We start from the raw sequence: 25,460 nt of genomic DNA, 5'->3' as shown, positions 1-25,460 counted from the left end.
AAGAGCAGACCCTATGAACTGACATGTGCCACTAATGCTCTTCCTATCAGTTTTAGATCTGGCAAAATCCGAATATGAGTATCCTATTAAATTGCATAAAGAATTCTTAGGGTACCATAATCCTAGGTTAACAGTTCCTAAGAGATATCTTATGATTCTTTTTACTCCAGTTAGATGTGAAAACTTTGGATTTGATTGGAATCTTGCACACATGCACACACTAAACATAATATCTGGCCTACTTGCAGATAAGTAAAGTAGAGATCCAATCATACCTCTATATTGCTTTTCATCAACAGGTTGACCGGACTCATCTTTGTCAATGTAGCAACCAGTGATCATAGGAGTAGCCAAGTGTTTTGAGTTTTCCATTCCAAATATCTTGATGAGTTCCTTGCAATATTTTGCTTGTTTGACAAAGATCCCATCATTTGTTTGTTTTTTATTTGTAGTCCAAGAAAGTAATTTAACTTACCCATCATGGACATCTCAAACTCACTTTGCATGTCAATAGAAAACTCCTTGCACAAAGATTCATTAGTAGATCCAAAGATTATATCATCAACATAAATTTGTACCAATAAGATATCATTATCCTTTTTCTTTATGAATAGGGTGGTAGCTACCTTTCCTCGAATGAAATTCTTTTCTAATAGGAATTTACTTAATCTTTCATACCAAGCCCTAGGTGCTTGTTTTAACCCATAAAGTGCTTTCTTTAATCTATAGACATGATCTAATTTTTGTGAGTCTTCAAACCTGGGAGGTTGTTCTACATATACCTCCTCTTGGATTAGACTATTTAGGAAGGCACTCTTGACATCCATTTGATATAGTTTAAAGTTCATAATAGATGCATAAGCTAAAAGCATCCTAATGGCTTCTAATCTAGCTACGGGTGCAAAGGTTTCTTCATAGTCTATCCCTTCTTCTTGGTTGTACCCTTTTGCAACTAGTCTAGCTTTATTTCTAATTATTATACCATTTTCATCTAGTTTATTTCTAAATACCCATTTTGTTTCTATAATGGGGTAGTTATGTGGTTTCTCAACTAGTTCCCAAACATTATTTATCTCAAATTGATTTAACTCTTCTTGCATAACAACTATCCATTGATCATATATTATAGCTTCTTTAAAGTTTTTAGGTTCTATCATAGAAACAAATGCCATGTTATTGCATAAATCTTTGAGAGAGTGTCTAGTTGTTACCCCTTTTGAGATATCTCCGATGATATTGTCAAGAGGATGATTTCGTGAAGTTTTCCATTCTTTGGGAAGATCATCATTTTCTTGAGCTATGTCATCTTGAACATCCTTGTTTTCTTTATTTCTCTTCCTTTTTAGATTCCTTTCTTGATTGTACATATCTTCCAAAGAATTTGCAATATCATCAAGAAACTCCTTTCTCGGAGAGATAATATTAGTTTCATCAAAAGAAACATGTATTGATTCCTCAATTGTCATGGTTCTTTTGTTGTATATCCTAAAGGCTTTGCTATGTAGGGAATAACCAAGGAAAATGCCCTCATTCGCCTTAGCATCAAATTTACCTAGGCTTTCTTTACCATTGTTTAAGACAAAACATTTACATCCAAAAACATGTAAATGAGAAATGTATGGTTTTCTATTGTTAAACAGTTCATATGGGGTTTTCTTAAGAATGAGTCTTATTAAGGTTCTATTCATAATGTAACATGCGGTGTTGACTGCTTCAACCCAAAAATGTTTTGGGAGTGGAGTGTCATTTAAGAGAGTTCTAGCTATTTCTTCTAAAGATCTATTTTTCCTTTCTACTACATTGTTTTGTTGGGGTGTCCTAGGTGCAGAAAAATTGTGTTCTATGCTATGTTCATCACAAAACATTTCAAAATCCTTGTTTTCAAATTCACCTCCATGATCACTTCTAATGGAGATGATTTTGAGACTTTTCTTATTTTGGATGACTTTGGCAAGTCTCATAAATGCATGAAATGCATCATTTTTGTGAGTAAGAAATAAAGTCCAAGTATACCTAGAATAATCATCAACAATTACTAATGCATAATAACTACCACCAAAACTCATGACTATAGAGGGTCCAAACAAATCCATGTGCAGTAATTGTAATGGTTGAGTGGTAGAAACAATATTTTTAGATTTAAAAGATGCTCTTGTTTGTTTACCTTTTTGGCATGCATCACATAATTTATCTTTTTCAAACTTTAATTTTGGTAAACCAACAACTAGGTTTTTTGAGATTAATCTATTTAGATGATCCATGTTAATGTGAGCAATTCTCTTATGCCACAACCAAGGATCACTATCTTTACCTAAAAAGCATTTATCATTTTCAGATTTTTGTTTCAAATCAATCATGTAAACATTATTTTCTCTAAAACCTATATGTTCAATGTCTTTGTCATGCTCATGCTTGAAAATATATTTTTCAGAATCAAAAGATACTCTATATCCTTTATCACATAATTGACTAACACTTAATAGCCTATGCTTTAAACCTTCTACAAGTAACACATTTTCAATGGGAGTAGAGGAACTCGTACCTATTTTGCCGACTCCAATGATTTTGCCTTTGTTGTTGTCACCGTATGTAACATGTCCACTTTCTTGGGGGAAATGGTTGTAAACTTGGATACATCTCCCGTCATATGCTTGGAAAATCCACTGTCAATGTACCACTTCTTCCTTACAGATTCTTTCTCGTTGTTCTCAAGAGATTTTTTCATGAGACATAAGTTGGCTTGGTCTTCATCATGATTTTGAAATGATTTCAGATTTGACCTATACCTGAAATTACTTTTGAAAAACAGAGAATTTAAAGAGGCCATTTATCTTGAAGTTGTGAAACTTTTCTCAAGATACCTGCTCTGATACCACTTGTTGGATCAAGTAGCCTCAGAATAATTAAGAAGGGCGTGGGGGTTGAATTAATTATGAACGTGTCTTGAATAATTAAAAATTTATCCTTCTTAATGTTACTAGATTCAATTAGGCTTTACTACTAAGTTATGAGAAAGTAAAGAACAGAAACAATAACTTAGACAAAAGTAAAGTGAAAATAAAAAGTACACAGCGGAAAGATAAAGAGTGTAGGGAAGAAGAAGACAAACACAAGATTTATACTGGTTCGGCCACAACCCGTGCCTACATCAATCCCCAAGCATCCATCGATTCTTGAGATTTCCAATAACCTTGTAAAATCCTTTAAAAGCAAAGATCCACAAGGGATGTACCCTCCCTTGTTCTCTTTGAACAACCAAGTGGATATACACTCCACTTGAACTGATCCACAAGAGATGTACCCTCTCTTGTTCTCAGTATTACAACCCAAGTAGATGTACGCTCTACTTGTACCACAAAGAATGTACGCTCCAATGTGTTAAGACAAAGAATTCTTAGGCGATTAGTCCTTTGAAATCTTTTGTTTAAAGGGAAAGGGAAGAATCAAAAGAATTCTCAGGCGGTTAGTCCTTTGAATCTTTTGTCAAGAGGGCGAAGGGAGAATCAAAAGAATTCTCAGGCGGTTAGTCCTTTGAATCTTTTGGCAAGAGGGAGAAGGGATGAAAAGATAGCACACTTTTGTTTTCTGCAAAATTTCCACTTGCAGAAAGAAACAAAGTTTTGAAACAAAGTTTAGAAAGCTTTTTGGCAAAGAAAAAGCAATGGGCAATGGTTTGAGAAAGATTATGAAAAAGAATTGTTTGGAAGAATATCATATATGTTTTTTGAATGTGTACCAAAGTCATGTTTTTATAGACTCTTCATGTCTGGTCAAAGAAATCATTGGAAGAATTGTGACTTTAGAGAAAACCATGTTAAGAGTTATAACTCTTAACTTTTTCTTCAAAATTGTTCACTGGTAATCGATTACCACAAAGGTGTAATCGATTACACAATGTGTTTTATGAAAAGTTGTGACTCTTCACAATTGGATTTGAATTCCAACGTTTAGATTCACTTGTAATCGATTACTAACATTGTGTACTCGATTACACTACTTGAAAATCATTTTGTAACGTTATAAATCATTTGAAAACATTTTGAAAACCAAACTAGTCACTGGTAATCGATTACTGATAACTGGTAATCGATTACCAAAGAGTAATCACTCTGGTAACTTAGAAAATTTTGAGAAAATTCTTTTGTAAAACAAAATTGTGCTATCTGATTTTTGAAAAATTATTTTAATACAAAACAGTGAAAATGCATACTTGGAATATACTAAGACAAAAATAAATAGAGTACCAAACCATTTTTTTTATACTTCCAATATTTCTTAATGCTCAAAATATATTAATTCAATAAAATAAAAGTAACTATTACGCAAAAAGTTTACAACAGTATTTAATTTAATATATATATATATATATATATATATATATATATATATATATATAACTAAAAAAGCAAAAAGCATGCGTATTAATATTACTATGGCTGCCCTTACCAGTATAATATCTTTAATGATTAACATATTAAATATAACGTAAAATTAACGCATATAAAACATAACGTATAATTTACATATATAAAACATAATATATAATTTACGACAGTATTTAAAGCGGAAACCAATGAAGAAATATTTACAACAATACTTAAAGTGGAAAACGTAACTAACATAACTGAAATATATGTAAAAGTATTTAAAACTGTTGTACAAATATTTGATTATTAATATATATATATATATATATATATATATATATATATATATAACATTTGCAATTATTAAAACGTGAAATATAAGTAACAATATTTAAAACGTAACTACTATTTAATTATTTAAATTTGAAATATATGTAACAATAACTATTTTCAATTATTAACGAATATAAAAGAAAAGAAATAAAGTAATAATTTCACAACAATATTTAATTTATTTCTGAAAAACAAAATAATTTCTATAACCTTTATTTTCTTTATATAAAACTGAAAAGCAAGTACATGGACCACAAGCACATATACTAGTTTGATATTTTTTTCTTTGTAATTCACAAATTTCCAAAATCTAGTATGAATATAGATACAAATAAAAGCAAGAATCACGCGTATGAGTATTGCTAGTGCTGCACTTACAATTATAATATTTTCAATGATCATCGTATTAAACATATATTATTGCACCTTGAAAATAATTTTTTTTTTTCAGGTATCATCCATTTACCAATTAAATATGTAGGATCATTAACGAATTAAACATATATATTACACCTTCAAGGGAAGCATCTAAGTATCAGCATTTTTACAAATTCACTCCAAGAAAACCATTATCATCAATAGAATATTTTGTTTTTTTTCTCTCATGAAAAACATAAAAGATAACATCAACAGACCCTAGGTTTATTGTTAGAATTAATCCACTCCACACAACTCAAATTGGAGCCCCACTTCCAGTTATATACATATGATTGCTATTATTATATAATTCAAATTTAAATCAAACTTTGTAATAGGCAAACAATTCACGTGAAACTAAAACTTGCAGCATATGTAAATAAATTAATTTTTGCACAAGTGAATTTAAATCACAATGACAAACAAAAATTTAGGAAAAACAGAGTTTAAATTAAAAAGAAACAACCCAAAATAACCCAGAATTGATCCTCTAGGGATCCCTATACATGTTTATCCTAATCCCCAAGTGTGAGTAACTTATCCCTTACCTCGATGTAGTCACTCAAACGTTCTCCGTTAGGAATTGTGGCGTTTCGAGTGCTCTCTAGAGCTCCTCATTCGGTTGCTCTGTTAGGATTCTTATGCGTTAGAAGAAGAAGAAAGGAACATAAGTGCTTTGTAAAAGCTGCTCTAGGTTAAAATTTGGTTTATATAGTGGGAATTTATGACCTAATTACTTTTACTTATTTATTTATTTATTTTATTTATTATAGGAGAACTTAAAAAAAACACGGTTGTTACAGTAATCAATTACATATCCATGGTAATCGATAATTACTTTGTAAATCAGTTATAAAACTGTTTTGAGCTTCTGGTAATTGATTACTAGAGAGTAAAAACTTTGGTAAAAGATTTTTCTTTGAAAAATTCTTTTGGACAAATTGTGCTATTCAATCTTTTCTTTGAAAAATTCTTTTTATACTTATCTTGATGTTTTTCTTGAGGTTCTTGCATATCTTGAGTCTTCTCTTGAATCTTCACTTGAATCTTCTTGATTTCTTTAATCTTGTTTGAAAAATCTTTGGCATCATCAAAATAATCTTGGGAGCTTTGCTTCTACAACCTAAGGTTCAAAAACAAAAATTGAAAACTAAAGTAAGAAGTAAAGTTACTTACTTGGATTGCAATAAGTATAGTGAATAGAGAGGAGGCACAAAAAAGCAGAAAATATAGGGTGAGGAAAGTGCAAATGACTGCTAATGATGAGAATGAGAGATTTGTAAAGTGTGCACAAAAGAAACTACCTACGACAGTAATGTTTATTTTTGGCAGTTTCGCCTGTCTCACTTAGCGCGAGTGACTCGCTAAGCGAGCACTCAGTGACATTTGAATTTTCAGATTTTAAATTCAGGAGCTTAGCGGGACATCTTGCTCAGCCCAATTCAAAAATTGGAAAACCCGAGAAGGATTTGGGCTTAGTGCGAAAGGTACACGCTTAGCGAGATCTGCAGCTCTGATTGGTCTGCTACTTTCGCTTAGTGGGACATGTGCTGGCTTAGCGAATTAAATGCCTCAATATACAGTAGTAGGGCACGCTTAGCGAGATGCTCTTGCTTAGCACAATTCCAAATCCAAGAGGGATTTGGGCTTAGCGGGTATGACCCGTTGGGCCCAATTAGCATGAGGGTCCAGACAAAGAAGGAATTGCACTTTAGCGCAATGGTGCGCTTAGCAAATCTGAGTTGTGCGCTTAGCGAGATTACTCACTTAGCCCAATTCCAATAAATGAAATTCCAGAGAGGTTTTTGGGCTTAGCCCAGGTCTCGCTTAGTGAGGCCCCTTCAGCCAATGGGTAGGGGTTGATGCACTCAGCGTGAGTAATGACTCACTCAACACATGCATGATGATTCACTTAGTGCACAGGGCGCACTGAGCAAGTGGATGACTAAAAAATTATCTAAGTTATTTCTCACCCACAGCTTCAAAGAAGCTTTAACAACCCCATTTCTCTATGCAAAACATGTTGATGACTTACTCAAGCAATCACAAACAAGTTGAACCTAACAATATGCAATGATGAATGAAAAATAAATAAAAAGAGCTGGGTTGCCTCCTAGGAAGCGCTTGTTTAACGTCATTAGCTTGACGCATATTACCTCATGTGTCTCGTAAATGAAGAATAGTGGTTGACCTCTCAATGCTTCCACCATGGTAAAGCTTCAACCTCTGACCATTTACTACCCATGTCCTATTTGGAGTCTCTGACTGGGGATCGAACAATTCTACTACTCCATACGGCTTGACTTCCCTGATGGTGAAGGGTCCAGACCATTTAGACTTCAGGTTGCTTGGAAAAAACTTCCATCTTGAATTGAACAACAACACTTGTTGTCCTGGCTTAAAATCCTTCTTGAGTAGCTTCTTGTCATGATAGACCTTCACTTTTTCCTTGTACAATCTTGAAGACTCGTAGGCATTCAACCTCATTTCTTCCAGCTCCAAGAGTTGCAACTTCCTTTTTTCACCTGATAAAGCCTCATCAAAATTAAGGAATTTCAGAGCCCAGTATGCCTCGTGCTCCATTTCTACAGGTAAATGAAAGGATTTGCCATAAACCATTTGGAATGGAGATAGGCCTATGGGTGTCTTGAATGCAGTTTTGTAGGCCCATAATGCATCATCCAGCTTGCTTGACCAGTCTTTTCATGTGGAAGCCACATTTTTCTCCAAGATTTTCTTCAATTCCCTGTTGGAAACTTCAACTTGGCCATTTGTTTGTGGGTGATAAGGTGAGGCTACTTTGTGTGTGACATGATAGTGGCCTAGCACCTTCTGCAGTTGGTTGTTGCAAAAATGAGAGCCTTTATCACTTATTAGGACTCTAGGCACTCCAAAGCGAGCAAAAATATTCTTCTTTAAAAACTTCACCATAGTTTTAGCATTATTCTTCGGAGTTGCCACTGCTTCAACCCACTTGGAGACATAATCCACAGCTACAAGAATATATTCATTGCCAATAGATGGCGAAAGATGACCTATAAAGTCAATTCCCCAGCAATCAAAGATTTCCACTTCCATTATGTTCTGCAAGTGCATTTCGTTTCTCCTAGAGATTCCTCCCATCCTTTGACATTGATCACATTGGGTAACATGCTCATGAGCATCCTTGAAAAGTGTTAGCCAAAAGAATCCTGATTGCAGAATTTTGGTTGTTGTTTTGTCTCCACTATAATGTCCTCCACATGGTGAATTGTGACAATGCCATAATATGTTCTTGGCTTCTTCTTTTGTTACACACCTTCTCAAAAGCGAGCAATCTTGAATAAATGTGGATCATCCCAGATGTAAAAATGAGCATCATGTAGGAATTTCTTCCTTTGCTGCCAAGTCAAATCCTTGTGGATGATTCCAGTTGCCTTGAAGTTAGCCAAATCAGCGAACAATGGCCTCTCATTTACCATAAACAGTGATTCATCGGGGAATTCATCTCTTATTTCTAACTCCTTCAGGGTCACCTCTTTATTAACTAGTATGGACAAGTGATCAGCTACCAGATTTTTAGATCCTTTCTTGTCTTTTATAACTAGATCAAATTCCTGAAGTAACAAAATCCATCTGATTAACCGAGGCTTGGAATTAGCTTTATTTAGCAAATACTTGATGGCTACATGATCAATATAGATGATAACTTTCGGTCCCACCAAGTATGACCTGAATTTCTCCAATGCATAAACTATTGCTAACATTTCCTTCTCTGTGGTAGCATAGTTGATCTGAGCATCATTCAAAACTTTGCTAGAATAGTAAATAGCATGGAATACTCTGCCCTTCCTCTGGCCCAAGACAGCACCTACAACATAATCACTTGCATCACACATTAGCTCAAATTCTTGGCCCCAAGTAGGTCTTGTAATGACGGGAGTAGACACTAGAGTAGTCTTGAGAGTGTTGAATGCTTTCAGACAATATTCATCAAACAAAAACACAACGTCCTTGTTAAGAAAATTGCTGAGCGGTTTGGCAATCTTTGAGAAATCCTATATAAATCGCCTATAGAACCCAACATGCCCAAGAAAACTTCTTACACCCTTAACATTTACCGGAGGGGGCAGCTTCTCGATCACATCAATCTTGGTTTTATCTACTTCAATCCCCCTTGCAGAAATTTTATGACCCAGCACAATGCCTTCTTGCACCATAAAATGACATTTTTCCCAATTAAGCACTAAGTTGGTTTCATCACACCGTTGCAATACTCTCTCTAGATTGGATAGACAGAAGTTAAAAGAGGAGCCAAAAACAGAGAAGTCATCCATAAATACTTCTATACATTTCTCCACCATGTCGGCAAAGATTGTCATCATACATCTCTGAAAAGTTGTAGGAGCATTACAAAGGCCAAAAGGCATTCGCCTATAGGCAAACACACCAAAGGGGCAGGTAAATGCTGTCTTCCCTTGGTCATTAGGGTCTACAACAATTTGATTGTAGCCAAAGTATCCATCTAAAAAGCAATAGAATGATTGCCTTGCTAGCCTCTCAAGCATTTGATCCATGAAGGGAAATGAGTAGTGATCTTTTTTTGTGGCGTCATTCAATTTTCTATAGTCAATACACATCCTCCAGCCAGTGATAGTTCTTGTGGGAATTAAATCATGCTGCTCATTCCTAATCACTGTCATGTCTCCTTTCTTGGGAACCACCTGCACAGGACTAACCCAAGCATTATCTAAAATGGGATAAATGAGCCCTGCTTCTAACAATTTAAGCACTTCCTTCCGCACTTCTTCCTTCATAAATGGATTCAATCTTCTTTGTGGTTGCCTTACAGGCTTATAGTCAGCTTCCATGTTGATCTTATGCATGCAGTAAGAAGGGCTGATTCCTTTCAAATCAGAAATGTGCCATCCAGTGGCTGCTTTATGTTTCTTTAGAACTTCCACCAGCTGAGATTCTTCTTCCTTTCCTAGAGAATTGCTAATGATTACAGGGTTGGCTTCATTTTCTCCTAAAAACACATACTTCAGATGGTCTAGAAGAGTCTTCAACTCCACTTTAACCTTTTCCACTAGACGGTCCTTTTTCAATTCTTCAAAAACTATTCTTCCTGAAGGATTTTCTTCTACACCCTCTAATTCCTCCAAACAGCTCTGCATTTCTTTTTCTTCTTCCCTTGCCAGACACTCCATAGTATTAGTCAATACTTTTTCAAGTGGAGACTGCAGTACCATAGCTCTAGCCACCATATCTGTCTCATGTTCTACCTTTTCTACTTTAAAACAGGCCTTGTGGTCACTTGGGTGCTTCATGGCTTCAAATAGATTAAACATAACTTTTTGATCATCTACGCTCATTTCCAGCTTACCCTTCCCCATATCCACCATACAATTGGCGGTTAGCATGAAGGGACGACCTAAAATCAATGGAATTTCAGAATCTTCTTCAATGTCCATAACTACAAAGTCTACAGGGAGGGTAAACTGTTGCACCTTGACTAGAACATCTTCAATCACTCCATATGACCTTCTAATTGATCTGTCCGCAAGCTGTAGTGTCATTCTAGTTGGCATAATCTCCAACTCTCCAATTCTCCTACACATGGAGAGAGGCATCAAATTTATGCTGGCTCCCAAATCAATGAGAGCTTTACCAACTAACACTGCACCAATAGAGCAAGGGATTGTGACACTCACTGGATCCTTGTATTTAGGTAGAAGGATTCTTTGAATCATAGCACTGCAATTTCCTTCCACTACAATATTATCACTGTGGATATATTTTCTCTTCTTGGTCAGCATATCCTTCAAAAACTTGGAATAAAGTGGCATTTGCTGTAAGGTTTCTCCAAATGGGATAGTTATCTCCAATTTCTTGAAGATATCAAGAAAATGAGCAAAGTGTCGCTCCTTGTCTTTCTTGGACGGTACCAAAGGATATGGTACTTCCTTCCCTGAGCATGGGACAACCTCTTTCTTCCTTTCTCTGGCTAGCTCATTCTTGGTCTTTCTTTCTCCATTTTTTTCATTTTTCTCTTCCTTTTCTTTTTCTTTTTCATTTTTTTCTTGTTTTTCTTTTTCTTTTTCTTCTCCATTTATTGACTTCTCACCTTCATTTATTTTGTTCTCCCTCAGTTGATCTTCTTCTTTTTCCTTCTCTTCTTCTCCTTCTTCAGTCACTAGCTCTTGCTCTTCACTAACCCTCCCTTCATCTCCCCCATGGTTGCCTTCTGGCTTCGGGTCATGATAGTTTTGCACTCTTCTTTTGGATTCTTTTAAGTATTTGCTCCAAAAGTTCTAGAAGAATTCTCAGCTATCTGCTTTACCAGCTGTCCTACTTGGATTTAAAGGTTTTTAATGGCAGGCTCGATGCTCTTATGATTTGACATTGTGACCTGCATAAATTGCACCAAAGTCTCCTCCAACTTGGTTGTTCTTTCATAAAGACTAGGCCCTTGGTTCTAAGGCCTATTGGGTGGTCCACCTTCATCCTTGTTGAACTGATTTCCTGGATATGACCTCCATTGCCCTTGATTCTAACTAAAATTAGAACCTTGCTGAAAACCTGCATATCCACCTGCATTAAAATTTGACCAGTGCTGATTTCCCATGTAGTTCACTTCTTGTGCAGCCTCTTCAAGAGGTATACAACACCCATACTCATGAGCTCCTCCACATATGCTACAACCTCCAACCTGCAAAACAACTGAATGTGAAGGTTGAGTCACTTGCAATTGGTTAGGCAACTTACTCAGTGTTTCAGTCAATGTCTCTAGTTGTTTAGCTAACAGCTTGTTTTGTGCCAATAAAGCATCTTTTGAGGAAAGCTCTAGCAGGCTTCTCTTTGTAGGAATGTGAGCCTGATCACGCAAGATGGCATGATCACTTGCAGCCATATTCTTAATAAGCTCCATAGCTTCTTCAGGGGTCTTCAATTTGATTTTCCCTCCAGCAGAAGCATCTAATAACTGCTTGGACTGTGGCCTTAACCCATCTATGAAAATATTAAGCTAAATTGGTTCGGAGAATCCATGAGTCGGTGTTTTCCACAGCAAGCTACGGAATCTTTCAAATGCTTCACTCAAAGATTCATTTAGAAACTGATGAAATGAAGAGATGGCTGCTTTTCCTTCAATTGTTTTGGACTCGGGAAAATACTTTTTTAAGAATTTCTCAACCACTTCATCCCAAGTCTTCAAGTTGTTTCCTTTAAATGAGTGTAACCACCTCTTGGCTTCTCCAGACAATGAAAATGAAAACAGACTCAGTCTGATTGCATCCTCAGGCACACCGACAATCTTCACTGTATTACAGATTTCAATGTATGTTGCCAGGTGCGCATATGGGTCTTCATTCGGCAAACCATGAAATAAATTTCCTTGAATCAGCTGTATCAAGGAATGAGGGTATGTGATGTTGTGGGCTTGAACTTCCGGCCGTGCAATGCTTGTGAAGAATTGTGGCACGATCGAGCTAGAATAATCTTCGAGAGTAACCCTCTGTGGTTAATCTTTAGCCATGATGATGGAAGCTTGCTTGTGAGGCTTCTATGGAGGCTGGATCTTTGAGCTTCAATGAGGCTCTTTAATGGTGATTTTCCACCATGGAGATGCAGCGAAAGACAAAGGAGAAGAGGTGAGAGGAGGCGTCATCCACTAGGGAATAAGCCATGGAAAAAAGGAGCTTCACCACCAAGATGAGCCTTTGATAAGAAGCTTGGAAGGATGCTTCAATGGAGGAAAAGAAAGAGGGAGAGAAAGAGAGAGGGGGGAGCACAAAATTGAAGGAATAAAAGAGGGAGAGAAGTGGAACTTTGAAGTATGTCTCACAAGACTCTCATTCATCAAAGTTACAACAAGTGTTACTCATGCTTCTATTTATAGACTAGGTAGCTTCCTTGAGAAGCTTTCTTAAGAAAACTTCGTTGAGAAGCTTCTTTGAGAAAACTTCCTTGAGAAGCTAGAGCTTAGCTACACACACCCCTCTCATAACTAAGCTCACCTCCTTGAGAAGCTTCCTTAAGAAGATTCCTAAAGAAGCTAGAGCTTAGCTACACATACCTCTCTAATAGCTAAGCTCACCTCCTTGAGATGAGAAGCTAGAGCTTAGCTACACACCCCCCTAAAATAGCTAAGCTCACCCCCATGACAAAATACATGAAAATACAAAAAAAATCCCTACTACAAAGACTACTCAAAATGCCTCGAAATACAAGGCTAAAACCCTATACTACTAGAATGGCCAAAATACAAGGCCCAAACGAAGGAAAAACCTATTCTAATATTTACAAAGATAAGTGGGCTCATACTTAGCCCATAGGCTCAAAACTACCCTAAGGCTCATGAGAACCCTAGGGCCTTCCCTTGGATCTCTGGCCCAATCTACTTGGAGTCTTCTATCCAATGCCCTTGCGGGGTAGGATTGCATCATTCCTTCCACCTTGGAAAGGATTTGACCTCAAATCTTAAGGTTCTTCATACTCTGGGCTCCTTCCCTCAACACCTGTAAAAAGGACAAAAACATATGTATTAGTGGTGTTTGGTATGTTGAAGTAAGGTAAGGTCCGAAAACCCATTTCTTGGGCATCTTCCCATGAAGGAACATGGTTCCTCACCAACTCAATGAGTGGTGCTACAAGTATAGAAAAATATGGGACAAACCTTTTGTAAAAGTTTGTTAAGTCATGGAAGCCCCAAATTTTTCTTATACTAGGTGGAGTGGGCCACTCAGGAAGGACCTTTATTCTCTTAGGGTTCATAGGAACCCCTTGATCACTATTTGAAAAATTAAGAAAAGTAATGCAATAAAACATACCTTTTTCTTTATTTTCATATGGATTATTCCTACTAAAAAGTATGACAAACCTAAGGTGTCCCATATGAGTACCTAAGTTTGTATTGAAACTAAAAATAAGAACAAACCTACCTAATGAGTCCCTATGTACACAAACCATGAAGATGTTGGGTGCATGAGTGATTTTACAAAAGAGGGTTGCACCACTCAAAACATTCATCATACCACCTATTTTAGGGATTTGGTGCCTAATAATACCTATTTTGGGCACTAACAAAACACAAGGATTTAAGCTCTTGCGAACCAAACCCTCATCCAGCAACTCCTTTACTTGAGGAATAAACTCAAGCCCAAGAGGTGTGGAAATGCTAGCAAGTGTCTTTTTAAAAAAGAGAAAATATGGAGGTTTTCTAGGAGGGGAAGTTTCTTTAATGTTTGTCTTTATTGTAAAATGAGTTTCCTTCTTAGCTAACCTCTTGGAGGAGACACTTACCTCCTTACACTTCTCTTTAACCACTAATGGTTCTCCTTCTTCTTGGGGGTAGATTTCTTCACTAGATTCTTCCCCTTTTGCTTCTTCACTTTCACTAGAGGAAGGTGAAGTAGTAGCCTCATCTTGGCTACTATAAATATCTTGGCTCCTCATAATCATGGTTTTTGTGGTGGGGCATTGAGAAGTAATGTGTCCTCTTCCAAGACATTTAAAGTACTTTATAGAGCTAGTCTTCTCTTGCATACTAGCCTTATAGGCTTGCTTTTCTATTGTCTTCCCCTTATCATCTTTAAGCTTAGAAGGTGTCACCCCTAAGATGCCTTGACCTTGGTCTTTCTTTGGATAAGAGTGAAAGCCATAAGATTTTGAAGTAGACTTCTTTTTAAGTTGTTGCTCTACCCTTATTTCCCAATCTAAGTTAGTCTCTACATTGTCCTTCCCATGGAAGTATGGGAGGTTAATGTTAGCCTTTTTTGGCTTTCTTTCCTTTTCTCTTCTATGGGAGTGAGGTCTAAGATGTGACATATGCCTATCTTCGTAATAGTCACGAAGTTCTTCACTTAGGCTCTTGTAAGAGTTATGACTACTATAGAAGACACGTTTTTCTCTTTTCATTTCTTTCATTATTTTTCATCTTTCTTCCTCTCTTATTTTCTTTCTTTCATCTTGACTTATTTCTTCCACTCTTTTTTTTTTCCTTTTCTTTTCTCTCTTGTTTTTCTTTCCACAACTTAAGGGATCTCAATTCATCTAATATCTTATACAAGGGGTCCTTAGGAGTAGAATCCTCACCATTAACACTAGATGAAGAATGAAGACTCATGTTGGTTCCTAAGTTGTGGTTCTTTCTTGTTGGGGGTTTGAAAAAAAAAGGTAAAAGAAACTTTGGTTGAAACTAGCCAAAATAAACACTAAAAGAGGTGTGAAAGATAAGGTAAAAAAAACTAATTGGTAAAATGCAAGCTATCTAGACGATTTGACAATGGAAGGTAAAAGAAATAAGCTATGAAAGTAAGCAAGAAAAGTAAACTAGGTGAATCCTAAGAGTGTTTGGATGACCACATCAAGGTTCCCAACAAAACACTCACTATCCTAAGGAAATATTGCCTTAAATTAATACACACAAATGGAAGTTTGGTAACCTATTGGAGGCTCCCAACACACTTCCAATGAAAGACCTTTTTGTTACAAAACTTGAAAGCAATAAAGGTAAGAAAATTGCAAATTAAGAAAATTACAAAACGTCCTCAATTTTGGTGGTTGTTATCTCTTTGGTGATTCACTCAATTTGGAGTGCTTCTTAGTCCAATAGCTCTTAAGGTGATTGGCCCCTTGCTTATTGACTCAAATTCTTCAAGGGATGACACCAATCCTCCTTTCCAATTCCCTATATGGCAACTCACAAACAAGGAAACAAAGAGACAAGCAATAACCAAAGACAAAAAAAAAATGAAATGAAAGCTAAACCAATGGAGTTTTAACAAGACAATTTTTCAAGGATTATTCAACAATTAAAGCAATGGAAAGGACATAGAAGCAAGCTAGGACTCAAAGAGAAACTTAGAATGGCTCTAGAGTAGAGTAAAAAAAACTATAAAAAAAAAAACTCAACAAACCTCTAGCTTTGGCACTTGTTTTCACAGTAATTTTCAATTGGAATTTAGGAACTAAGATTCGTATAAGATAGGAACCAATTATAGAATAAATTTTCAGGGAACTTGTTTCATTCAAAAAATAAGCGTTCAATGAGTAAACATTTGTATACAACAAGTAAATGATTAAAAGGTGGTTTTTATCTATAAATCCAATTAACTACAAGCTAACGTATATGAGAATGAGAGATACAACAGATGATTAAAAACATTGGGTCATTCTACTGAACCTTTTTTATGTTACTCAGGATTTTTCTCTATTTAACGTTGTTCTAGTGTTCTATGCTGAAAACAACTACCCCAAACCATGATTCCTTGAGTGAATGGCCTAACTCTATTTAAACCTCATTCTAGATCCCTCGTCAAACTTAGCCTAAACAAGTTGCATTAAGATTACGACATAAAATAAACTAAATCCCTACACTCTGTGTCCAAACATACAGTTCTCTAGCCTGCTCTATCAAGTTCTAAGGATTTAAAACACTTTCCAATGCTAAAAATCCTAACTTTACACACAGATGGGTGATCAAGCCACAAGCATGTAAGAAATAAGCATAGACAGAAGCAATGAACACATACAAACAACTTTAAATAGATAGTAAGAAATGTTACATCAAATGTTCAGTAGAAATCCCCATCAAGAGGCTTAGCCTTTTATTGCAAGGTAGCAACTTTCAGCACCAAGAAGGGATTTTTGGATGAGAAACAGAGTTTACAAATGGTGAGGATGTCTCCTCCACCTTTAGAAACCTAAAATCACTCCCAACAACATAAAACTATCTTGAAGTTGAGGCTTTGTCGTTCTGGTTTCTCCTCTTGCTCTCCTCTGCTTCTTGACTCTTAGACTCTCTATTTTCGCCAAACTTCAGTGTTTAAAAAGGCTCTTGAACGTTTCAGATTCTGAAGGATCGCTTAGCGTGAGTTGCTCGCTAAGCGCGAGTAAGTGAATTCTCGCTTAGCGAGCTGGGCGCGCTAAGCGCGAGAAGGGACAAACTCCAGGTTGGGTGATCCTCTTCTAGGGTTTCCCAATGTGCTAAGCGGATTGAGTGCCTCGCTTAGCGGATGTCACTCGCTAAGCGCATAAGGCTCGGGTAGCAAGACACCAGCAGCAAGCCTTGTCTTCAAATGGCTTGAAATTGAAGTTGGTTCACTATTAGTTCACAAAATTAGGAATATCTACTGAGAAAAATCAACTAAACACAAAAATATTTACAAATCCTATAAAAAGAACCATAAAGGGGAAAGATGCAAATTTAATGAAACTATTCAATACAAAGTTAGTCGTAAATAACGACTAACAACTACCATGTCCGGGATTGGCTGGCTGGCTTGGTTTATGGCAAATGGCTGGCTTGGTCAATGGAGACACTGGTGGCGGCAATTGCGGCTGCGTTGTTCTCCATTATTCATTTCATACTTAACAGGGCCTACATCATGGAGGTCATTTGATCCTTCATGGCCTCCATATCGGCCTTCATTTGCTCTTGCATGTCTTCTATCTCACTCATGATTTTAGTTTTGGAATGGGTTTGATAGGGGGTGTCGTAAAGCATGTTTGTCTTTTTTGGTTATGGTGTTTACTTTGACTATAACTGCTAAAAGAACAAAATGTAATGAGTAATGTGACAATGAACTAAATATGAATGCATGACAATGATAAGTTGTCGAAGTATTGGACCCATGCAGAAATTTTAGCAGAGACATAGGGTTGAATCAAATCTCATTTTCATTAAGTGACAATATTGTTTATCTTGTCAAAGTCAAAGCCTAAATACAAACACCTCAATGGTTCATAATTATGTGGGACATCAACTCGATCATATGCTGACAATAATCGAAAAGCCCATGTGTCGCAACCTACCCTTCGGTGGGAGGGCGAGGAGGCCAAAATCATGGGCCAAAGCGTTTGTCTCCAAGGGAGAAAAGGAGAGGAGTCGCCACCAACGTTTATTTGAGGAAAATGTTAGAAAAACCAAAAAGACAAAGGTCTGCATATTTTGAAAATGAGGGTTCGGGAGTTGTTTACGCGTGGGGAAGGTATTAGCACCCCACGCGCCCGTTACAAGGGATGACGACCTTTAATCGAGTGTGCAAAACATGACTTCAAAATTATGTATTTTCCTTTTTTATATTTTTTTATGTATTTTCCCTTTTTATATTGATTTATTTTTTGGGGTCGACAAGGGTGTTGCCCTTGCTCTTACGTATCCTCATGTGTGATGAGCAAACCAGACCTACGTAGTTCTTTAGTCTGAATGTTTGTTGTGTTACATTATTTTTATGTTTTTTTGAAAGATTGATTTTAATTAAGAACAAAAGTCGTTTAAGGCATTGGACCTTGAAACGATCTTTTGATTTTTGAAAAGAGGAGAGAGTCGTTAAGGTGTTGGACCTTGAAACAATCTTCTCAAGTTTGAAAGGTGGAGAGAATCGTTAAGGTGTTCGACCTTGAAACGATTTTCCCAAGTTTGAAAGTCGGAGAGAATCGTTAAGGCGTTGGACCTTGAAACAATTTCTTGATTTTTGATGAAATGAATAAGTTTATGAGTTGGTTTTATTTTGGCTTTTTTTTGTTTATTAACCTTCAATCCCTTAAAGATAAATTGTGGCACTAACGATTGGATAAAACTTACTTTACAAAAGAAAAGTGATTATCGATGATAGGAAAAGGAGATAAAGATGCACAAAACAATAAAGAGGACCCCTAGGGATCCATGAATCATGTTCAAATTCTTAAAAGCAAACACTAACTGGATGAAGAATGAAGAACGACCGAAGAATGTTGTAGAAATCGATTGCAGTCGCGATTCGATGGTGATTTAGCTTCTTTTTCTCTTCTTTCTTCTTTTTCTCTCTTCTTCCTCTCAATTATGGACCTTTGGACCTTAGAACCTCTCAGCTCCTCTTCACGCATATTTATATCAAAACAAGGCATTTGGGGTCATGACAGTTCACCTAGGCGAGCTGTTACTTCATTCTAAAGCAACCTTGCTCGCCCAGGCGAGCTGGCTACTTCACCACTAAGTTATTTGGTGTCCCAGGCGAGCCTGGGGTTAGAAAAAGTGTAAAAATGACCCTTTTGCCCTCCACTTTGAGTAATTTCCACATTCTTTTCTGAAACACCAAAAAACCTTTTGGATTGCGCGACAACTAGTGTTAAGCAGCTCAATTCAGCTAGCAAGAATCAAGACGTTTAGCAAATGAAGGTCCCCAGATAAAATTAGGGTATGACAGCTGCCCTTCTTTACTTATCTTTTATTGGAAATAAAAGGGAACTAAAGATAAGGACACTAATTTCATTCGAGCGATCTTGCTATTCGACCGGGCAATTGGCGAACCAAGGAAGTGAAACCGAGAAAACATGAGGACATTGAAGTTCTATAGAGCGGAAGATATCTAAAGTTCTTCTTTTTCTTTTTCTTCTCCTTTTTTTAATATACATATATTTTTTTAAAGCATAGAAACAGAGGATGTCGAGTCCTGTGAAGCACAAAGACAAGGATGTTGAGTCCTATAAAAGACAAAAGACATTGAAGTCTTTGAAATGTAAATAAAGACATTGTCATCTTTTGAAAGCATAAAGAAGACTGTGATCGTCTTGACAAAAGACATTGAAGTCTTTGAAATGTAAATGAAGGCATTTTCATCTTGATAAAAGACATTGAAGTCTTTCAAATGTAAAGAAGCAGATGACCTTGATTGTCTCTGCAAGACAAAAGACTATGATAGTCTTTGAAAAGTAAAGGAGCAGATGACCTTGATTGTCTTTGCAAGACAAAAGACTATGATAGTCTTTGAAAAGACTATGATAGTCTTTGAAAAGTAAAGGCGACTGACATTGATAGTCTCTGCAAGACAAAAGATTATGATAGTCTTTGAAAAGTAAAAGAGCATATGACCTTGATTGTCTCTGCAAGACAAAAGACTATGATAGTCTTTGAAAAGTAAAGGAGCAGATGACCTTGATTGTCTCTGCAAGACAAAATACTATGATAGTCTTTGAAAAGTAAAGGAGCATATGACCTTGATAGTCTCCGTAAGACAAAAGACTATGATAGTCTTTGAAAAGTAAAGACGGATTCCATTGATAGTCTCCGCAAGACAAAAGACTATGATAGTCTTTGAAAAGTAAAGACGGATGACATTGATAGTCTCCGCAAGACAAAAAACTATGATAGTCTTTGAAAAGTAAAGGAGCAGATGACCTTGATTGTCTTTGCAAGACAAAAGACTATGATAGTCTTTGAAATGATAATTGCGAGGACTTTGAGCCCCCTAAAAGATGAAAGACGGGGACTTTGAGTCCTATAAAAGATAAAAGTGAGGACTTTGAGTCCTATGAAAGATAAAGGCGAGGACTTCGAGTCTTGTGAGATAAAAGCAAGGACTTTGAGTCCTATGAAAGATAAAGGTGAGGACTTTGAGTCCTACGAAAGCATAAAAGCGAGGACTTTTGAGTCTTTTAAAACAAGCCAATAGGTACAAGTACCAAAGGGCTTAGCAAGAGGTTGAGTCTTTGAGAGGGCCTCTCATCCTAGACTCAAAAGACTAGATTTGGGAAATTGGTATAAAGAGAAATCTATCCACTTATAGCCTAGTATGAGCATGATGTTTGGGATGCAGATGCATGCAATCTTCATCTTGAAATGCTAGTAATGACAAAAGGTTTTGAATCATGAAAAATGTGTAATGCTCATGACATTCTTTCTTATTTTTGTGATTTTGATTTTGATTTGATTTTTTTTGCTTTTTGTGGAAAACACAGATTGATTGTCTTTTTTTTTTTTGAAAGATGTGATAACTCATGCAACCTCATCCTATCTTTTTGCAAATCTCTTTGGGGACTCCTTCAAAGTGTATGTTCTGTTTGATTTAGCCACTTGAAAATTTTAGAGTGACGACAATGGAGCCATTTGACCTTTAATCAATAAATTAAAATACTAATCCTAGGGTTTTCCCCTATCTTTAATTTTTTTTTAAAAACTTCGACTGCTCTGCACAACAAGAAAACACAAGGCTTTGGGACCAATCGCATGCTCCATTGAAGGATGGCAATGGATTGTTACACTTTGATATACGACCAAGTGAAACTTTCTTGATTTAAGGTCATAGAGTGATGCCAAGGGTCTGTCGATCCCATCGAAACTTGATGACATAGGTTGATCCCCAAAGAATTTATACAACATAGACCACCCTTGGATTCAAAAGGAATCCTAAGGAGTCCGCATGAGCGACTAACATCAGATGTACCCTACTATCACAATGGTCTTTGGGTATTTTCCATGAGCTCCTGGCCGAATGAGTTTTCTTCTCAAGTGTGCAAGTGCTAACCTCAGGGGATTCTCTTTTTCTTTTTGTATATTTTTTTAACAATCACAACCGTGCGTGGGTTCCATTCCAGAATCCAAACTCAAAAGCGAAATTAGTCATTCCTCGATCCACATGGGCTTTATTGGGCTTTTAACATGGTCAAGGGTAAGAGGGCTATGAAAGAAAGGATTAGAGAGGCTCAAAGAGTGTTTAAGGGTTATATTGAGTAAGAACCCTAAGAGCCTTGCTTGTATTTTATTCATTTCAACTTTTGAGTTGGGCTCTACTCCTTTTGTCTTATACATTAATCTTTCATTGGACTTATGTGGCTTTCTTGTAAAATTTGGAGATCTTTTGTCTCTCTTTTTCTTCACTCACCTTTGGCGGATTTTATTTTCTTTTTCTTTTCATTGTTGCCCAACTTCATGCAAGAGTTGTTTGCATTGCCCTTCTCGCCGGTTTTAGCGGTGATTCCTACTCAGGGTTCCTATTTTGTTTTTGTTGTTTTTTAGAAAACGAATATGCTTTGGCTCAGAGGGGGTAGTAAGGGATAAATTAGTGTTTGGGAAGTTGAAACATGGCCATGTGTCATTTCAAATCTTGACTTAGATCCTCTTGTACTTTGGATTTTGGGACAAAACCTTGATAATACGCCCCTGATTGTTGTTTTTATTTTTATTTTTTTATTACCCTAATTGTTGCCTAGGTCGTTGATCGAGGCCGTACCCGAATCAAATAAACATTACAAATGCAGTATCTAGGAAGTGATCCTTGGTCGTCTCCCAACAAGCAATGGTCAACCAAACGTTCATAACAGATAGTAATAAAACAGTAACGAGTTGGGGGAGGGGGGGGAGGGGGTTGTTTGTTTTTGTAAATTAAACAGCAAGCAAATTTGAATTAGAAAATAACAGAATTAAAACATGTTGTTTCCCCCTGATTCACAAGAAAGTCTCTTATCATAGGTTACGAGAATTTATCCTTAATCAGTTCAACCACTTAATCCAACCCTAAATTAAATTACTAAGCAAAATTTAACATAAGGCTGTAATTATGTGATTAAGCAACACATACACCAATTAATCATGAACGAAATTGATCATTAAGCATGAACGTGAATTAAGCGCAGAGACAATTAATCAAGCACTAAGCATGCTAATAGCAACAAATCATAATAATTGGTGAAGAGGAAAAACTGATCAGAATTCAATAGTAATAACAAAACCTCAAAGAGAGTTGTGCTTGATCCTCAAGAGAAAACAATGCTGGAGACTTAGCCTTCCATTAATCAATAGAAAACGAAATTGCAATTGAAGCAAAAATGAAATTGCAGAAAATGAATTTTATTCTACGTGTACAGTGTGCATGAACAGTAAAAACTGGAATTCTAAAATCCTAGAATTATTCTCTCTTCCAAAAAACTCTCAAAACTAAAACCTTGGTGTTGTTATATAGATTCTCAGCCCCCAAAGCTTACAAATTTGTTTTAAGTCCAAGCCCATAAATAAAATAATATCTGGACAAGATAAGATAAGATTGGATGAAATAAAATCTAGATAAGATAAGATTTGATAAACTAAAATTGTCTGCTCTCTTCAAGTCCAAGCCCAATTCCGGATTCAAGCCCAATTGCTTATAATTCTCCTGAAATTAAATTAAAAACACAAAATTAGTCAAATAGGCCCAAATGATAAAACAACATAATTAATTTGACAATTAAGGTTAATCAGTAATTAAAATGGTGACAAAAAGGGTTAAGAAATAGGAGAAAATAATGACTCATCAAATCCCCCCACACTTAGCATTTTGCACTCCTGGGCAAAAGTAAAGCAAGGAACAAATCAAGAGACATTAAAGAGAAACAAACAAACACAAAAACAATTACATATTTCTCAATGAATCTCAAGGAATGGAAGGAATGAGCAACATCCAACACGTAGAGAGTTAAAGAATCAAGACAGTCATGAAAATCATCCAAGCATCTCAAACATGGCAAGATAGTCAATCAGCTCAAAAATGAAAAGTGATAAAGCCTCATAAGATATGCACTCTATCTCTCAAGTGTCTAGGCTATTGTTTACTCTCAGAGCACCCATGAAAACAAACACCACGTAGACTTGGCAAGACTCTAAAATTGACAACCACATCACAAACACATGCACATGAGGATCAAAAGGTCTTTTAAGGTTGTAATGGGGCCAAGGATAGCGTAGAGGAAAGTATGGGATAAGTGGCTAAAACCCAAAGGAACTCTGAGCAATGAGGAATAAGAGGGAAGTAAGAAAAAGTAGTAAACCCCAAAAACAAAATTAAAAATTAAGTATAAAAAGTAAACCCGAAACAAAGTCAACCAAGTCCTCAAACCAATCTAAGTCTTCAACCCAAGACCTCATGTATTCAACTTCATTCTTTTTCTGTGTTTTTTTTTTTTGCATTTTTATTTTATTTTTTTTAACGTGAACAGTAGCAATTGAAAGCATCTGAAAAATAAAGCAAAAATTAGGCAATATATGTATATACATCAAGCATGGCCAAAATACATCATCAAGCATGGCCAACAAAAACATATCATCCAATGAAACATACCCGCCCACACTTATTCCCAAAACAATTCCAAAGCTCCAAAATTACTTAAGGGTAGGGTGAGATCATGGTTTTTCACTTAAGGCTTGTAATGAGCTTCAAAACAAAGAAAGGGGAACATAGGCTCAAAGGGGCTATCAAAGGAATTAATTCAAGGTAGGCTCCTTTGGCTAGAGGCTTATAAGAACATAATGCCTAAATCATCTCCCAACATGCATGTGAAGCAAGAAGTATCAACAAGAGTCAAGCCAAGGCTATTGTGCAAGCAATCAATGGGGCAAAACACACCGAATAAAATAGATGATGATGGCTCAAATTCTCACCAAGGGTAAATCTATCACTTTCAATTTGAACTTTCAAAATTAACTTGACATGTAGAGAAAAACAAGGATTTCAATTCACAAAATGCCAAGAAACTCCTATTTCAAAAACAATTACCCATTACTTGTACATAACCTAAAATTCAAAGAGAAACATGCAATGTTGTACATAAAACATAAAACTAAAATAACAAAATTAACCTAGAAAACCTAACAAAATTAAACTAGAAAACCCCAAATAAAGAACAATCTCCCCCCCACACTTAAACAACACATTGTCCTCAATATAGCACAATCATAAGATCAAGAGCAATCAAAACAATCAATAAATTTGGACAAGTGCAATAAAAGTAAAGAAGGAGAAAGAAAACGAAAATTGCCTAAGTCATGGCGAAATAGAAATAGGGTGAAGTAAGGAGGTCTCCTCCACTACTACATCCACCAAGGAGGGATTTGGGAGGAATGGTTTCAGTCGGTGTCCATTGATCTTGAAGCTCTTATCTGTGGATTCACTTTTGATATCAACTGTACCATAAGGAAAAACATTAGTCACCACAAAAGGACCAATCCACTTTGACCTCAACTTACCACTCATGAGTCCGAGCCTAGAGTTATACAATAAAACTTTCTATCCAACCACGAAGTCCTTCTTAGCTATCAAGTTGTCATGGAACTTCTTGGTCTTCTCCTTGTAGAATTTGGAATTCTCATAGGCTTCTAAACGGATCTCATCTAGCTCACTTAGTTGCAACTTCCTTTCCTTTCCAGCCTGATCAATAGAGAAGTTGTAGGTCTTTACAGCCTAGTAGGCTTTGTGCTATATCTCTACAGGAAGATGACATGTCTTGCCAAAGACAACCCGATAAGGAGACATTCCTATGGGTGCTTTATTGGCAGTCCTATGCGCCCAAAGAGCATCACCAGCCTGGTGCTCCAATCTTTTCTATCCGGCTGCACAATCTTCTCCAAGATCCTTTTTATCTCCCTGTTTGAAATCTCAGCCTGCCCATTAGTTTGGGGTGGTAAGGTGTGGAAATTCTGTGCATGACCCCATACTTTTTGAGCAAGGCATACATGGATCTGTTACAAAAATGGGTGCCTTGATCACTAACAATGGCTCTAGGGACTCTAAACCTGGAAAACAGATTAGATCTAACAAAATCCACAACAACCTTAGCATCGTTAGTTCTGGTGGG

Source organism: Glycine soja, chromosome 19 (genome assembly GCF_004193775.1).
Source record: "Glycine soja cultivar W05 chromosome 19, ASM419377v2, whole genome shotgun sequence".
NCBI classification, from domain to species: domain Eukaryota; kingdom Viridiplantae; phylum Streptophyta; class Magnoliopsida; order Fabales; family Fabaceae; genus Glycine; species Glycine soja.
This window is presented reverse-complemented; position numbering follows the sequence as displayed.